This window comes from Colobus angolensis, unplaced genomic scaffold (assembly GCF_000951035.1).
Source record: "Colobus angolensis palliatus isolate OR3802 unplaced genomic scaffold, Cang.pa_1.0 Scaffold134, whole genome shotgun sequence".
Lineage (NCBI taxonomy): Eukaryota > Metazoa > Chordata > Mammalia > Primates > Cercopithecidae > Colobus > Colobus angolensis.
In genome coordinates, this window is record NW_012114422.1 from 8,297,281 (window position 1) to 8,310,173 (window position 12,893).

A 12,893-nucleotide genomic window follows, 5' to 3' on the forward strand; every position below is an offset into this window, starting at 1 on the left:
AAAAAAAAAAAAAAAAATTGTGATTTAATTTTCAAACTCATGATATTTTCATTAAATATAGCATGGTATATTTAATGGGGTGGTTTTTATTTTCTTCCAGCAAGTGCACAACACAGTTTCCAGCACTTAAATCCAGATATAATGTATATCATATCTTTTATTATAGCTAGAATCCTTTTTGTATAATCATTATTCTTTCTGTACTTTTAGTTTTCACTTGTGGGATCTTTCATTTCTCCTTCCCAATAAGGATTTTAAGAGTTTTTTTTTCCAATAACACGCCCTACTCACAGTGAATTTAGTTATCCCTATCCTTAAAGATAGGTGCCATAGTTTCTGGTTCAAAGTCACACTTGAAAGAAAAACTCCATATTTTTTGTCCAAAATAAGCCACTCTTGAGAGTCAAAAGATTGCTATTAATAATTAGCAAACTCTGTGCAGTACCAATGATTAGATGCCCTCTTCTATACGTCTGAGGCCATTCTCACAAAAGAGCAAAGCCAGTATGGGGAACTTGGCCACTTCCTCCAAGGAGTGCCTAGTGCTGAACTTAATCATTTTAATCTTCACTAGTTTCAAGGGTGATAAAATAACCTCTTTTTAATTGTGATTCGTTAATTCTGAAAGTGAGGTTTTGACGTATTCAGTTTTTCTTTCTCTGAAATACCAAGTGTCCATTCTCTGTTTTTATTTAATTATCTTTCTTCACTGTCTTAATGCCTCTTTTTAAAACCACCTGAAGAGAGATAATCGTACCCATGTATTATCGAATTTAATCAGTGTGATGTCGGTTTGTCACACTACATTTGTCACCCATCAAAAGCACACTTTTTCCTCACTTGGTCATTAATGTTTATACTGCCTTTCAGAGTGCCTAGAATAAAGTAGGTACATGATAAATATTTTTTAAGTTATTATTTCAATGTAAAGTTTTTAATCAAACTTAAGCTCCCTCTACTGCAAGGTGCAGAAGTATTTCATATATCATTAAGAAAAAATTGTCAATTAAATTGTCAATGATATAATGACTATCTGTACTAGACTCCTTTTAAATGCATACTGTATTAGTTCATGTTATCATATATTATACTCATCATATATAAAAAGGGCAATATAAGGAAAATAAATTAGTTAATTCATTTCTGAAAACATTGGCATACTTAGAATAATATTTACATCACTTTCTTAAACAACTAGTGATAAGTTTGCCTTCCCGAACAATATAAATATAATTCTGTGTCCATGACGAATATAGGTGAAGTTTGCTATTAAAATACAAATTAGCAAAAAACTTTTATAATGCAGTTAAAAGTCAATGAAGTTGGTTTCTTAGTCTGGATTTGCAACTAAGCAGAGTTGGTTATATTTTCAACTATGTATTATTGCTATATATCATCAGTAATATGAAGTTCACAACCTGTAAATGTACAAAAGTGAATGTACTTTTGTAACTACTTCCCAGGATGGGCAGAATTCAATTTCATGTTACTTCTTGGTCATTACATCTTCAGTAGTGATAAACCATCTGATTTATATCTCCATAGATTAGTTTTGCCTGTTTTCATATACGTAACATACACATGGAATTATCCACCAATATGGGATCATATCACCTGTTGTCTAGTTCATTTGTTTACCTTTTTTACAGGATTCACCCATCCATTTGCATGTAGCAATAGTTTGTCATTTTTTATTGCTGCATGATGTCCTTTGTTTGAATATATCATACTTAATTTGGATTTTCTATTGATAATGGATATACGGGTTGTTTCTTGTGCAGAACTGGTTAATTACCTCTGAACTTCTTGTAAATTGTTAAAAGCACATGTTCTTATTCCATATGAATTCTAATTCCCGAGCATTCTAACCCGTGATGAGTATTGTGAATTATTTAATAAGAGCTATTCTGTTGATTTTAAAATGACATCAAATAGTGTTTTATTTTACATTTCATTGATGATTATGAAAATTGAATATCATTTCATATGTTTGTTGGTCATATTCTCACCCTAATAAATATCCCATACTGACATATTAGGCGTGTATCTATTAGCTAACCTGAAAAAAGACAATTCATGTATCCCATGCTTAAAGTTAGAAAATAAGTCCCAGATCACTGTCCTTTTATATGCTCCCGTCATACTTTCAACGAAAAGGTCCAGATGGATAAGTCTTTGTTAGGAGAGGCTGAGCTGTGCATGTAGGACATTTAGCAGCATCCTTTACTCCTATTGATGACAGTTGTGCATGCCTTCTTCTTTTACCCCCAAGCTTGAAAATCCCCAATCTCCAGATACTGCCAAATGTCTCCTGGGAGCCAAAATCACCCAAAGTTAGAAACCTCTACTATAAATAAAAGATTCAATCAATTTTATATTCATCACTAGGAAAAGCAAATTCTTTGAAATTTTATCTTGAGAAAATATCATGCTTCAGGCACATTCTTAAAAAGGAAGGGTAGAATGCTCATCAGGGTTTTATACTCTATCAATAAAAGGGGGTATTTCTTTAAAAGATTTTAACCATGACAAATATCTTGAATATAACAGATTTCACCAAGGGGAACATATTTCTAATACCCATTTTGTGAATTAACAAGGCATTACATCTTATTAATTATAGACAATTAATATTGTAAGTGCAAGTGCTTATTTTCGAAGGAGAAAGGAACAGAATTTGTTCATAGTAAGCATTTTTGAAATATAGTTTTTCTGATGAAATGCTAAAAAGCCATTTTGAAATACCGATTAATTATTAAATATTAGGGTAAATAACTGTCCCATAAAGTAGCCTAAATCAACTAAGATGTATGTAATATCTTAGTGTTTATTTAAAAGTAAACTACATATATTATAATAATTAGTTAAAATTATACCTCAATTATTTATTTGTCAGTCAGGGTTCATCAGAAGCAGAATCACTTGGATATATGTATAAATAGACATTAATTTGTTAGAGGATTTTATGTTATAAAATTGTAGTGTTGGCTAAGCAGTCTCTGTAAGACTGTGGATTCATGCCTGATGCTGAAGCCTAAATACACAGGGCATACAGTTAATAAGGATATATATGTGGGAAAAAATAGAGTTCAAGGGTAAGCTGAATCTCATAGCAGGAGCAGAGTCAATGAGGACACTCAAACTAAGCCAGTTCTCAAATACCACTGGATTTTACGGTGTGGATATCCTGAAGGAGCTGGGCCACTTCATTGTGTAGCTAAACATACACAACTGGCCCAGCACTCAAAGAAGTTGAAAGAAGCTCTAGGATCAGACAGAGCAGGTATTGGCCAGCTGCTGCCTCATGCCAATGAAATCAGGCAGCAGATTTACAATAAGATGGATGACCTACAGAATAGCTGATCCTTCTCTCCCTTCATCCATATCTCCCAAGAATCTCCCTTGTGGTCCACCGTAAATGGAAACATACAAGAATGGAAAATCTGGATAATGTAGTTCAACCTAGCCAAACTGAACAGTATGGAATAGCCACAGTTTATATTATAACTTGACGTTGACGTGTCCTGACTATGAAAAACATTATTATTTTATTGATAATTTTTTTTATTTTATTGATAAATAATGAATTAGCTAATTTACACCATCTACCCTTTCTCCTCTCAGTCTCTTTCCAACTTGTTCTCTATTGGTTACCTTTAAATCCTTAAATAAGATGCTTAAAATCTATTTCACATATCATGAATTATAGCAATTATATCTCAAATCCCCATGGTTTTGCTCAACATTTTCTTAGCCTTCTTTTTTCCCTACCTATGTATTTGATCTTCCATCTTCTGTCATTTATATTTTACCAAGTGCAATTTAAATGATGATAATCTTGGTTTCCTCATACAAAATCTTACTTTAGTTAGACTTGCTTTTTTTCCTTAAGCAAGAATAAGTTTGTTATAACAGATATCCAAATATTCATTGTTCAATAGCCACAAATATGCTATCATCATATTTTTCTTGAATGTATTTAAAATAATGATGATTTCATTTTTTACCAGTTTCTCTGTTTATCATGTCTGTGTATTATTCTCCTACCTGGTTTCTGTAATGTGCTCTTATCCCAACTACTTCCTTCCTAGAACACTCTGCTCTGGATAGGTTGCTCTCTAGGCTGAGTACAATCCCTAGGTTAGATCCACAGTGTTCCATGTCTTATGTCTTCTTCCCCTTTTGTGTATTCCTCAGTTTCTGTGGGAGGATACTCTCAAATAATGTGCTAAGAAATAAATTGCAGGATGTTAAACTTCTGAGAAATTAAATTTATTTATTTATTTATCTATTTATTGAGAGAGAATCTCACTCTGTTGTCCAGGTGGGAGTGCAGTGGCCCAATCTCCGCTCACTGCAACCTCCACCTCTCAGGTTCAGGCGATTCTCCTGACTCAGCCTTGCAAGCAGCTGAGACTACAGGCATCTGCCATCAAGCCCAGCTTATCTTTTGTATTTTTAGTAGAGATGGGTTTTTGTCATGTTGGCCAGGCTGGTCTCGAGCTCCTGACCAACTAAATTGCTGGTATTACAAGTGTGAGCCAGGGCGCCCAACCCTGAGACATTAAATTTAACACACACATACACCCCTACCTCTTTATGTGTTTTTGCAATTGGTTAATAATCTGGCTATGTGTAGCATTCTAGATTTAATGCTATTATCTGAAAGAGCTTTTTAAGTATTTGCTCCATGGGATTCCAGCACCTCATGTCATTGACTAAAAGCCTAAGGCTAGTTTGATTCTGGTAATTTTTCAGGTGTCAATTTCTTATTTTCTTGTTAGAATATCTTATACACTTCTCTTTTTTCTTGCTGTTTTAAAATTTTACAGTGTTACATTTAGGTTTAGCATTATTTGTTTGTTTGTTTTTTTGGTTGGTTGGTTGGTGGTTTTTCATCTTTCAGAACATCAAAAGACACACACACAAAAAATGAAGAGTTGGGAAATGGGCTATTTATTCTTCTTTAATTTTCTTTAATAATTTTAGTTGTTTGTTTTCTTCTGGAAACCTTATTAGTTAGATGACTTATATGTTGACCTGATTCAATATGCATCTTTTATGTTTTTACCTCATATTTCATATTATAGAAGAAAATAGCTTTCATCTTTCATAGTTATCCTGTGCTCTTTAAATTATCATTATTTTTGTTTCTTCTAATTTTTGTTGTTTATTGTTTGTTGCTGTTATTTATTGCTCACATTCTGTACATGCATGTGCATCCTGGATTTTCCTTTACAATTTATACTGCAGCTACTGGAACCTCTGTGAGTGGTCTATGTTCCTTAATGTCAGGCTTGTAATTAGGTGAGTGAGCAGAAAACTGGTAACGTTTGAGATATCACCAAGTTTCTGATAAGAGAGGGTCTCTTTTAAGCTTAAACATTTCTACTATCTAATCCTATACAGTTTATTCAAATTTCATAAGTAAATGAAACAAAAATTTTATCATTATATATTTTTGTTTTGTTTTCTTTATCATCTGAAAAGTAAACACTTAGTAATTTTTCTTTCTGTACATTAGCTTTTGAGAAGAGAAGTGGAAACATAGCTACTGCCCCATAGACATAATATTTATAAATGTTCCTGACTTTCACCCATTGCTTATGATTTTTGAGGCTGATTTTGATTTCTTCACATTTTCCTCATGAGCTATAAGGCTTTCCATGAAGAGTAGGTTGCTGGGTCCTCTGCTTTGATTCAGCTACCAATGTGCATATTTCTACTTACCATGAGTGACGATTAATTTTATGTGTCATTTGGAGAGTGTTTTGAAGAAGATTGACAGTTAAATTGATAAACTTTTAGATAAAGCAGATTGCCTTCTGTAATGTGGATAGGTGTTAGTTTGCATAAATATAAACAAAAACAAAAACAAAACAAAAAAAAACCCAGCCTCCTCAAGCAAGAGGGAATTCTCTAGATGATGCCTATGGACTGAAAACTATAACACTGGCTCTCCTGGGTCTCCAGACTGCCAGCCCCTGTTGCAGATTTTGCAACCTCCAGGCTCCATAATAATGTGAGCCAATTCCTTATAATGAATATCTCTCTCTCTCTCTTTCTCTCTCTCTCTCCCTCTCTCTCTCCTTTTTCTCTGTCTCACACACATGCACACACACACACACATACCCTATTGGCTTTTCTTCTCTGGAGAACCCTTATTAATACACAATGTTTTCAATTTTATTTTATTTTTGGAAGTAGCCTATTTACTGAATGTCTTTCCTTTCTTTTATTTAATTATGCTTTAAGTTCTGGGATACTTGTGTAGAAGGTGCAGGTTTATTACATAGCTATACATGTGCCATGGTGGTTTGCTGTGCCCGTTAACTTGTCATCTACGTTGGGTATTTCTCCTAATGCTACCCCTTCCCTTGCTCTCCACCCCTCCCTCCAACAGGCCCTGGTGTGTGATGTTCTCTTCCCTATGTCCATGTATTCTCATTGTTCAATTCACACTTATGCATGAGAACATGAGGTGTTTGGTTTTCCGTTCTTGTGTTAGTTTGCTAAGAATGGTGGTTTCCAGCTTCATCCAGGTCCCTGCAAAGGACATGAGCTCATTCTTTTTCATGGGTGTGTGATATTCCATGGTGTATACATGCCACATTTTCTTTATCCAGTCTATCATTGATAAGCATTTGGATTGGTTCCAAGTCTTTGCTATTGTGAACAGTGCTTCAATAAACATACATGTGCATGTGTCTTTATAGTATAATGATTTCTAATCTTTGGAGTATGTACCCAGTAATGGGATGGCTAGAACAAATGGTGTTTCTGGTTCTAGATCCTTGAGGAATCGCCACACTGTCTTCCACATGGTTGAACCAATTTACACTCCAATCAACTGTGTAAAAGTGTTTCTATTTCTCCACATCCTCTCCAGCATCTGTTGTTTCCTGACTTTTTAATGATCGCCATTTTAACTGGTGTGAGATAGTATCTCATTGTGGTTTTGATTTGTATTTCTCTAATTACAAGTGACGATGAGCTTTTCTTCATATGTTTTTTTTCCATATATATGTCTTATTTTAAGATGTGTCTGTTCATATCCTTCTCCCACTTTTTGATGTTTTTTTTTTTTTCTTGTAAATTTGCTTAGTTTTTTGTAGATTCTGGATATTAGCCCTTTGTCAGATGGATAGATTGCAAAAATTTTCTCCCATTCTGTAGGTTGCCTGTTCATTCTGTTGATAGTTTCTTATGCTGTGAAGAAGCTCTTTAGTTTAATTAGACCCCCTTTGTCAGTTTTGTGTTGTTTTGCAATTGCTTTTGGTGTTTTAGTCATGAAGTCTTTGCCCATGTCTATGTTTTCAATGGTGTTGCCTAGGTTTTCTTCTAGGGTTTTTATTTGGTTTTACGTCTTACATTAAATGTTCAATCCAACTTGAGTTAATTTTTATATAAGGTGCAAGGAAGCAGTCCAGTTTTAGTTTTCTGCATATGGCTAGCCACTTTTCCCAACACCATTTATTAAATAGGGAATCCTTTCCACATTGCTTGTTTTTTTGTCAGGTTTGTCAAAGATCATATGGTAGCAGATATGTGGTGTCATTTCTGAGGCTTTTCTTTTGTTCCATTGGTCCATATATCTGTTTTGGCAACAGTACCATGCTGCTTTGGTTACTGTAGTTTTGTAGTATAGTTTGAAGTCAGGTAGCATGGTGCCTCCAGCCTCATTCTTTTTGCTTAGGATTGTCTTGGCTATATGGGCTCTTTTTTGGTTCCATATGAAATTTAAAGTACTTTTTCCTAATTCTGTGAAGAATGTCAATGGCAATAGCATTGAATCTATAAATTACTTTGGGCGTTATGACCATTTTCACAATGTTGATTTTTCCCATCCACGGGCATGGAATGTTTTTCCATTTGTTTGTGTTCTCTCTTATTTCCTTGAAAGGTGGTTTGTAATTCACCTTGAAGAGGTCCTTCACATCCCTTGTACGTTGTATTCTTTGGCATTTTATTCTCTTTGTACCAATTGTGAGTGGGAGTTCATGCATGAGTTGGCTCTCTCTTTGTCTCTTACTGATGTACAGGAATGCTTGTGATTTTTGCCCATTGATTTTGTATCCTGAGACTTTCCTGAAGTTCCTTATCAGCTTAAGGATTTTTTTGTCTGGGAAAGTGGGAAATATCTAAAGTCAACACCCTAACATCACAAGTAAAAGAACTAGAAAAGCAAGAGCAAATAAATTTAAAAGCTAGCAGAAGACAAGAAGTAACTAGGATCAGAACAGAACTGAGAGAGATAGAGACACAAAAAACCCTTCAACAAATCAGTGAATCCAGGAGCTGTTTTTTTGAAAAGATTAACAAAATAGATAGACTGTTAGCCAGACTAATAAAAAAGAAAAGAGAGAAGAATCAAATAGATACAAGAAAAAATGATAAAGGGGAGATCACCACTGATCCCACAGAAATACAAACTACCATCAGAGAATACTATAAACACCTCTATGCAAATAAACTAGCAAATCTAGAATAAATGGATACATTCCTGGACAAATACACCCTTCCAAGACTAAAACAAGAAGAAGTAAAATTCCTGAATAGACCAGTAACAAAATCTGAAATTGAGGCAGTAATTAATAGCCTACCAACGAAAAAAAGCCCAGGTCCAGACAGATTCACAGTCGAATTCTACTGGAGTTAGCAAAGAGGAGCTGGTACCATTCCTTCTGAAACTATTCCAAACGATAGAAAAAGAGAGACTCCTCTCTAACTCATTTTATGAGGCAAGCATCATCCTGATACCAAAACCTGGCAGAGACATAACAAAAAAAGAAAATTTCAGACCAATATCCCTGATGAATATCGATGTGAAAATCCTCATTTAAATACTGGCAAACTAAATCGAGCAACACATCAAAAAGCTTATCCACCATGATCAAGTCGGCTTCATCACTGGGCTTCAAGGCTGCTTCAACATACGCAAGTCAATAAACGTAATCCATCACATAAGCAAAACCAATGACAAAAACCACGTTTAGCTCAATACATGCAAAAAAGGCCTTTGACAAAATTCAACATCCCTTCAGGCTAAAAACACTCAATAAACTAGGTATTGATGAAACATATCTCAAAATAATAAGAGCTATTTATGACAAACTGACAGTCAATATCATACTGAATGGGCAAAAACTGGTACAAGACAAGAATGCCCTCTCTCACCACTCCTATTCAACACATTATTGGAAGTTCTGGCCAGGGCAATCAGGTAAGAAAAATAAATAAAGGGTATTCAAATAGGAAGAGAGGAAGTCAAATTGTCTCCATTTGCAGAAGACATGATTGTATATTTAGAAAACTTTCTTTTTTAATGTGGAATTAAAAAATATCTGCCATTATTTTAATACAGCTTCAAGGGGAATGATATATATGCAGGCGTGTTCTCAGTCCATTATCTTGAACTAGAAACAAAGCTTGTCTTTACAGAGGATTCTCTAGTAAATATGGGAAAAATGGATAGGTGGAAATCAGGATAGAATGAAGGAGACAAAGTGAAACACTTTTGCATTAAATCAGGTAAGAGGGGTGGCTTAGACAAATGAAATTTCAGTGGATGTTAAAAGGCTGAGTTAGATCTAGAGCATATTTTATATTAAATATCATAGACCACTTTGTGGTGGCTTCAGCTTCGTTCTTTCTCTAGGTTTGTTGCAATTTTCAGTTATTTAATTTATCTGTCTCTTACTTTTTTCTTATGTACCTCAGGCTGTCCTACCTGGCCACAGAGTCTACTTTTTTTTTTTTTTTTTTAATTTGATAATAGTTCCAACTGAGCAGCAAATTCTGTCTGTTCTTGTCCTCCAGTTTTCTGTAACTCCAATGCTCTGGCCTCCTGTAGTCCTTATCATTAACCCAGTCTCTTTCCACTGCCTTATGTATTTATGTTTGTTTATTTATTTTAACTTGAAGAATGTTGGGTCCCTTCCTAGTCTTCTGTAAAATGTGGTTATTTCACTTATTGTTTTAAGCTAACATACATTCCAGATCACTGTCAATAATTTTAATTTCAAAAATGATTGACAGTGGCGTTGCCTATACAGGCATTCAGGTATAAAGGTGAGTTAAATATGCTAGAGTCCTGTTTATGTAAGTCATTGTGGGTTCACATTCATTTGTCCTACACAGGTTTCCACTTAATTCTAGATAGTTGCTTTCTCCTTAATTTTGATTCTTTCATTTTTGTTGGTACTGTCGTCTTTCGCAAATAATGCTTATGTGTTGTCAATTTGGCTTGAACTCATGGCTCCCTAGAAAGACTTTGGCTTAAATGATCCCCTTGACTCCTACCACTTAAGCTTCATCCTAATTTTATCCAATTTTGACCAATTTGGAGACAATCTATGTCCCTGCCTTATTAGGCCATGATCTCGGCCTGGCCTCTCTTCACCCCATATGAAATACAAATTCAAGTAATAAAACCCACGATGATCAGGATTCCAAGTAGTATATCTGTTTCCCTGGGTTCTCTATATAGGCACACATTGCCATTTTTTGATATTTGTCTTATATACCATGGCCGTAATTTTATTCACTCACTTAATTCAAACTCTTTTATCCAGTTTCCCAAAAACTAAACTCTAGCCATCCTGAAATATGTGAAGTTATTGCACCCATTGTATACTAATAAATATGACAATGAATGGAATGCATACAATTTTCAACACTGTATTAACCACTTTACGTGAAATACTTAATGGAAATTTCACAATACTATGAGATAAGTGATAATTTTAATTGCATTATTTCATGTATGAGAAAATTTAGGTTTGGTGAAAATAAGTTCTGTAGTCATGATGCTTTGGCTGTACTGCTTGTTTTAGATTTTATAAGCAAAATAATCACATTTACCATTACCAATTTCTATATTGGCATGCATAGTTTATATGGATACAGAGGTAATAAAGAGCTTCCAAAATACCATTACCATACTATAACAAAGGATTGGCTTCTCATTTATGCAATAAGTTCAATGGATATTTCTAGGAAATTATTTTCCACATAGTAGTTCAGAGACCCAGGCTGACAGAAGACCCACCACCCACACAGCTTTACAAGTAACTCAGGGAAAGAGAGACTGTGGATAGCTTATATTTGCAGTTTTTGTTTTGCCCTGTAACTGATAGATGTTATATTCACACACACCCCATTTGTCAGAACTAGCAGTAGTCTTACAGCACTAGAAAGCGGAGTCTTGTATGCTTGAAAAAATACAAGGTATCAGTGACCATTAGTGATGTCTGCTCTAATAGCATTCTTAGAATTCCTAGCTGTATGTGACCCTAATGACCAAGACATTAATTAAGCACTGGGCTATCTTTTTTATCTTTCTGGTTCTAATAAACAAATTTAACAGAAAAGTATACTAATTTAAAATTGTTTAAAACATACAGAAAGCAATGTAGAAGAAAGAATATTAATAGTTATAACATCTGCTGTTGTTAATATATGAAAGTATGTGTTTTTCTTATGCTTTCTATACATAAAATTATAATTCATAGTTTAAAAATTATCCACTTTTGTATACTGTATATTTCACCCATTATTCTTTTTCCAAATTTAAAGTCTTTGAAAAGATTATATTTAAAAGTTGTGAGCTATGCCAGAAATAGTCTACTTAACTAATATGCTATGTTGGATATTAAGTTGTTTAAATGCTTTAATATTATTTAGTAGCATACTATTTAGTATCAAGATATTAAAAGATTTATATTATAGGTATATCTTGATATTAAATGGTGCACTTATACCTTTAATATAAATTTATAGGTATACCAATAATCAATCTTGTGATCTATCATAATTTTATTTTTCATAAAATAATGATACATGTACTTTCCCACTTTACCTCTATTTCTGATTTTACTCTTTTTATTTGACTAAATTTATCAGAAAACTGTTTATGTTTTTAAAAAGACAAACTACTTTACTAGTAAAAGGAGAAATTTGCAATATTAACCTGGTAATTATTTAAAACTTGGATTTTAAATAATAGAGACTTCATCAAAAACTCTTCAGGAAATGTGTGCCTTTCCCCAACTCAAAGTACATTGTTTTTCACAAATTACCGATTTTAGTGACTTATTTTGCTATCAGTAAGTTCTTGTTTGATGGCTCTTTTTGAGTCCTTCCTCTTTTTGCCGTTATCCTGGTGATTGTATGAAAGGATAATATTTTTTCTCCTCAGATGGTTTTGGAGAAAATGGTAATTTTCAGAATAGATCTGAGCTCTAAAACTTGGCTTTGTATCTGATAAAATTAGGAATCCATAAAACTTTCCAAGTAGAAAGTTAAATAAGCTCTTATACTTCAACACCTCAAGACTTCCAATATTGTATAATCTCATCAACTCTTAAGAAGTAGATAAATTGTAAGCATTTTGCCAGGTAGCCGAGAAGCCTAAATAAGACATTTTGCTGTAGGTACAGATTTTCAAAACTGCCTGTTCACAGAGTAGGGACAAGTTTTTGTGCCAGTAGAGTTCAGAAGCAACTTTTCAGTGCAATCTTGTAAGGTTATACCAAATATATTTTGAACAGTGTTGTTAATATAAAAACAATAAGACTTATTTGAAGAACATTCATTTTTGAATATTTATTTGCCATATTATACTTATGTATTATTTTATAACTCAATTTTGCCTAAAAACCAAGTATTTTCTTTCTTTCTTTTTTTTTTTTTTTGAGACAAAGTCTCGCTCTGTCGCCCAGGCTGGAGTGCAGCGGCCGCCTCTCAGCTCACTGCAAGCTCCGCCTCCCGGGTTTACGCCATTCTCCTGCCTCAACCTCCGGAGTAGCTGGGACTAAAGGCGCCCGCCACCTCGCCCGGCTAGTTTTTTTTTTTTTTTGTATTTTTTAGTAGAGACGGGGTTTCACCACATT